We start from the raw sequence: 6,500 nt of genomic DNA on the forward strand, positions 1-6,500 counted from the left end.
GCCTGTGGCATGCAGGCTCTGCTTCCTTTCAAGGGTGTTGGCTTAAAAACCCACCCAGAAACCTGAGAAAAACTTCTCCACTTGGCATCTCGGGAGGCTGACACCAACTGCCTTCTGTTTCTTGGCCCACTGGCCACAAGCTACCTAGCGGACAGTTATTGTAAGGAAAGGAAGCAACTTCAGGCCCGGGAATTGTGCCGTGGGCACATCACAGTTATTTAAAAGTCCTGCTGGGAACATCCCTGCCCCCGTCGCTTAGGCGCACATGGCAAAGATTTAGTTCATCACCTTCCATGGGCTGGAGACTGGCTTTGCAAGAAGGTCCCCCTTGTCTTTCTGCAGGCTTGGCCCTCTTGGTTAGCGCTGTTTCATTAGAGCCAGTTGTGGGGGTTGCGTCTGAGTGTAGGTCTGAAGCTGGGTGTCTTGTCGGGTCAAGCATTTTAAATGCTCTCTGTACACCAGGTACGTGACCCATCACACTGAGTACATTATGTCATTTGACCATTACAGCAACACCATGTGGTAGGTATTACTGGACCTGCTTTACAGATGCCAGGTTAAGTGCCAGCTTGACTGTAGCCACCAGACAAGATCAGCCTGGACTACCTCCTGTGCTCTATCTTTACGTTAAATCTCACGAATAGAAGAACTTTTCTCTTGAGTACTTGTCTCTCCAATTGCTGCTTTGTTTCACTCTTTCTGGAAAAATTGATCATACCCGAAGTCGAGAGGTCCACTGGAAGATTTTTCAGAGTCATTGCTCACATATTTGTAACTGAGCTCTGTTCAGATACAGGTGATGTATTCTCACTGCTCTTTCATCGAGTAGAGTAACAGATGCCCCACTCCAAAGCTGGGGTCTTTCTGTCCTACCTGGATGGGCTCTGTTGACTGGAGGACCACTTGTGTCTTTAACTGGTGGGAAGATAGACTGTTAAGCGTGGTCTCCGGTTGATTCGCACTGACTTCAAGACGTCACAAGCAACTTGCATGAGACTAGCAAGAGTGCATCCAGAAGGTTCACGAAACAACATTTCACGTGAACTCCTGCTCCTGGAACGTCCAGCGTACAAGTGCTAAGGGTTGCTTTCAAACCTCCTAGTTAGATGTGAGTGCCGCAAAAGGGCTCAGAGTCCTTGGTATTTGACTGACTCTGGACAAAGTCATAATTCCAGTTTCGACTGATCACTAGGTCCACGTCATGATCCCAGTTCCCACTATTTATTTCTTCTTTCAATCAGCACACTCTGCCCTCAGTAGACGCTGCCACTTCTAATTGTGGTGGCTGCTGGCTTGTCTCCATTTTGAAAGTACTGATAGCATCTATGAGTGAAAAAAATCCACCGCCCACATTCATTATTAATACAGGTTATGATTTTTAATTAAGTTCTTAACAACCCAGAAGGCCATAGCCTCCTCATAATAGGCAGACCTTCCCCTGGCCTGGAGGACAGGAGTTAATAAAAACACAAACATCTAGAAAAAAAATCACACTCCAGTTCTTACTCCAGAAGACATCGACCCAGCACTGTGGAAAGTAAGGAAGGGGGACAGTGTTTACAGAGCCAGTCTCGGTCCTGGTCCCCTGATCCTCAAACTTGCCCATCATTCTTCATCAGATGGTTTTCCCTCCCTCTGGGAACATTTAATCTAACCTTATACATATGTGGGGGACAAGTTGGCTGTTATTTACTTTAACCGATTATCTTTTCTCTAAATTCTTTTGCTTATGCTCTCTGTATTATGCTGCAAATGACATTCGTTCCACAACATTTCTCAAGTAACTACTACAGGCAAAACTCTATGCTTGGGGCTTTGAAGGACACGGATGAGGTCAAGTATAAACAAGGGAGACTCGATGACCATGCCTTGAACTAGCCAATAACTGCAAGACAACGAACAGACTGCGCAAGCCTGATACCGACAAGGTCTCCTAGGCATGAGCACTTTGCCCAAGTATGCAGATCACCTAAAGCTCACGGAAATGAATTTTACAAATGCAAATCACTCATTCATTCTTAGGTTCATTCAACATATATTTTTTGAAGGTCTGAAATGTCCAAACCTTTGAGTTAAATACTAAGAGGAAAACAGAATGGAAAATAGACATTTCTTACCCGCAAGGAAATCATAATCAGGCCATTAGAAGAGATTATAAGTAGCTCCTGTTTATATTTTTATTGGAAAACATAAATATAGAGTCTGTTATTTCTCAGGAAATGTGTGATTTGTGCCATGCAAATTTAAACAGACATCACTTGTTTCTAGCCATCCTTAGACTTTAAAATTATAAAAATTTAAAATAAGAGGGAAGAAAGCTTGGCTCTAAAGTGAATTTTTAAAAAAGATTTAGTATTTATTTATTTTTTTGGCTGCCTCAGGTCTTAGCTGCGGCACATGGGATCTTCGCTGAGGCATGTGGGATCTTTCGTAGCGACACGCGGGCTCTTCATTGCGGTGATCAGGCTTCCCTCTAGTTGTGGCGTGCAGGTTTTCTCTGTGTAGTTGTGGTGTGCGGGCTCCAGGGCGCGTGGGCTCTTTACCACTGGACCACCAGGGAAGTCCCTAAAGTGAATTTTTTTTAAACCATTTCTTTGTGTGGACAAGGTAGGTACCGGAGGAGGGGCTGTCACGGAGGATAATTCATCAGGGAAACCCTCATAGGTGGTTTGATTTCAAGACTGCGTCTGAAGAACTTCAAGGTCACAGAGAGACAGGCCTCCAGGAAGCGGAAATGTCCAGGTTTGTGCAGAATGTACAGGGTGTGAGGAAGTTGGCATGGTGGTGGGTGGTGGGAATGGGAACTAGAAAAAGCCTCACTTATCATGATGGGAAGAGCCAGACTTTGTGGTAAGGAAGGGGAAGAATAAAAAAGCAACAAATGTAGGATCTGAGTGCTTGCTAGGCTGACAGTTTTCTTTATTAAAACAAATTTTTGTGTAGGTCTATCAGATTGCAAGGTTGTGATCTTTCCTTTGCAAGTGCATCACGCATACTTTCAAAAGGGGGGTAGGAAAAGCCACCGGATATACAGGGCCCAACATGGAGAGTCCACTTACACATTTTGAAACAAGTGAAAAAACATTTTAGCGTAGAAAGTAACATGTGCACATATTCCAAAGATACAACTAACAGGTGGAGAGAAATTGCGTATTTTCAGCTTGCCACTCCCAGACCCCCAGAACTCTTTTCACTTTTCTCTACTGTTAGCAGTTATTTTGTTAAAGACTTAGAGGAACACTGTCAGTCACCAGCACTTACCTCTCAGTTTGTACACTTAACACAAGACATGCCATGAAAAACATTAGTACCTTCAAAACAGCGCGGTATCAAAACACCTAAAGCAAACACTGTTAGAAGACGCAAGAACAATTTAGGCAAAAGAACACACTTGTAAACCCAAACAAGCACAAAACCACTAAAAGCAGCAAAGGGAGGAAGTCCTGTCGAAGACTTCTCCTTCTCGGCACCTCTTTCCTTCCTTTCTCAGGTGGTGGTACCCTTGGAAATCTCCAAAAGCAGCTTCAGAAGCCAAGCAAACCAGTAGCGCCCACGGCTGGAAAACGTATGCCGACGGAAGAGCCTGCAGCATCTCACAGACTCTGAGCCGGAGAAACGGACCTAATTTCTAGAGCTGAACAAAAGGGCGGCCCTTTCTCCTTCCAGGAAAGGAGACATCTCAGGGGATTGTAGGTTTCCTGTCGGACTGCTGTCAAGTTAGGGACCTTTTGCCCTTTTTCAGCTCCTTCTCTTGAAAGGATGCAGAAATGCCGTATTATTTAAAAAAATTCAGTGAGAGAAAGGAGCTGTCATCACAGCAGGGTGATGCTGCTGTTAGTAATAATTTTAACGATAATAAAAATAACATCTGGGGACTTCCCTGGAAGTCCAGTGGTTAAGCTGCTGCACTTCCACTCAGGGGGTGTGGGTTTGATCCCTGGTGGGGGAGCTAGGATCCCACATGCCGCGAGGCACAGCCAATAAATAAATAAATAATAACATCTAATATTTATGGAACAATCACCACATGCCAAGCACTAGAATAGCGGTTCTCAACCAGGGGTATTTTGGCCCCTTGGGGACATTTGGAAATGTTTGGAGACATTTTTCAATTAGCAATAATCGCGCCTCGGATAAACCTCACTGGCTACGATACTGCCACTGCGCAAAGCTGGAGACATTTTTGATTGTGACAATGGAGGTGTGGTGGCACGTAGGTGGTTTGCTGCTGGCATCTAGCCGGTAGAAGCTAGGATACTGCTAAACATCCTACGATGCACAGGACAGGCCCTCACAACAAAAAATTATCCCACCTGAAATGTCAATAGTGTTAAAGCTGATCAACCTTGCAGGAGACTGAGGCTTTTACACGTATTTAACCTTCAAAATAACCCTATTATTGTCCCCATTTTACAGATAAGAACATCTAAGCTTAAGGTAACTAACAAATTCTAACAACTTGTTTTGAATTTTAGATTTCTTTTTCTTTTTTTAGGGCAAACACAGGATTTTATCCATCTTTTTTGCAGCCAAGCACAGTCTTATATTGAGATCTAAACACCACTTACTGAGTTCTGATGCTGTTTGAAGGCACATTTAGTATTAAATATTAAATATTAATAATTATTAAAATATTTCTATGACAAACGTGAATGAGATCATTTTGGTGGTTAATAGTCACTGCTTTTTCTTTGAAATCTTTGCCTTGTTTATTTATTACAACGAATGCTAAAAACTGGAGACACATTATCCTACAGAAAGTTTGTATCAGCTTACATTCCTATGAATCATGCTTACGTGTCACTGAGAATGAGACACAGATTTCTTTCTTGAGATCGATTTGGTTCTACAATAATTGTAGAACATTTAGGTTTGTTCCATAGCTGGGAATTGGTTCTTTCAAATGTCAGCATGAAAGTTATTCAGCTGAAGCTGACCCAACCCCCATCCCATTCTGGGATGAGACTGGGTAACAGCTGGTGACTGGGAAAGGGGAAGAAGATATTATATAATGTCTACAAAAGTAATGAAAAGTTGACAACTGCTAAGATAAGCAACCAGTAAGATACGGAATGAGAATCTACAGTCATTTAAAAATAAGTTTTCTAAGCATAGTATCCAGACTTTCCCTCAGATCCTCTGTTCTTTATGCCTGACCTCTGATAGTGGTGTGGCATGGGCTGTTGAGAAAACAGTGGTCCTGATGCCTTGAGATTTCAGACGAGAGAGGCAATCTCTCCCTGCAAACCTTGTACAGAATTAGGTCATTGAATTCCAACAGTGTTGGGCCCTTAGGAAGATGACTGCTGTTTTTCTTGTTTTCCTTTTTGATAAATGCCAAGCTCCTTGTCAAAATCTTTATGACTAGAGATGGGAAAAACAGACATTTTCTTTTGAAATCATTTCTCTGCTTCTGGCTTGGGTTTTCTGATCACCTCTCTTTCCTCTGTTCTTTTTTCTTTCCTCTTCTCCATTTTTTTCAACCTTTTCACAGTTCTATTTCCATTTTTTCCTCTCTCCTTATATACTATAAGGACCGTGTAAAGTATGAAGCAAGGAAAGGGAGGAGAATTGCCTAAATAATTAGACTGACCATCCAATGGGAAAGTTTATATGCTTATGTGCTTTTTCTCTCCCTAGGGAGAGGGTCCATCTCTTTCAACAGGTTTTTAACAGTTTAAGAATCACTATTGTGGGCAGACATGGCAGCCCATGCAAAGGCAGAGACATGTAAAGAGAACAATACATTTACAGGAGTCAACAGCAAGAACACAACATAGGTTTCTATGCAGTGTAGGTGGAAATGAGGCTAAACAATGTCGACCACTATCAGAGGGATAACCCAGGGCCTGGATGGAGAAGAGGTCTGAGGCTGACTCAATACAGTTTAAAGAACTAACTGGAACAAGGATACTGAACAAAATCCAGTTGCTCTCAAGTGGCTGATCCATCTATTTGCTGACATATAGGCCAGCAAAACCCAGCCACCTACAGAGGGACTGCGAATTCCCAGTTCACTGTGTTAAAGCTGGACGAGTGGGCTAGAATGTCCAGCGGTTTTATCAATCCTTGATCAAATCTCAACCTCTATCCCCCTCCAAACCAAAATAACATCGACTACATCTGCCTCTGGCCCTGAGAAGGTCTGGCCAACCGGCAAGAGGCTGGCACAAGACTCAGCTCCCTCTTCAACAGCTGTCTTTTTATTTATTTATTTATTTATTTATTTATTTATTTATTTTTGGCTGTGTTGGGTCTTCGTTTCTGTGCGAGGGCTTTCTCTAGTTGCGGTGAGGGGGGGCCACTCTTCATCGCGGTGCGCGGGCCTCTCACTGTCGCGGCCTCTCTTGTTGCGGAGCACAGGCTCCAGACGCGCAGGCTCAGTAGTTGTGGCTCACGGGCCCAGTCGCTCCGCGGCATGTGGGATCTTCCCAGACCAGGGGTCGAACCCGTGTCCCCTGCATTGGCAGGCAGATTCTCAACCACTGCGCCACCAGGGA

The 6,500-nt window shown here is 43.6% G+C and overlaps 1 pseudogene; it reads right to left on the minus strand.

Moving 5' to 3' along the window:
• Positions 1–4,071: 4,071 nt before the first annotated feature.
• LOC137213692 (U4 spliceosomal RNA) lies at positions 4,072–4,173 on the minus strand (annotated as a pseudogene).
• Positions 4,174–6,500: the final 2,327 nt, after the last annotated feature.

The sequence above is a fragment of the Pseudorca crassidens genome, chromosome 19 (assembly GCF_039906515.1).
Source record: "Pseudorca crassidens isolate mPseCra1 chromosome 19, mPseCra1.hap1, whole genome shotgun sequence".
In the NCBI taxonomy this organism is placed as follows: Eukaryota; Metazoa; Chordata; class Mammalia; order Artiodactyla; family Delphinidae; genus Pseudorca; species Pseudorca crassidens.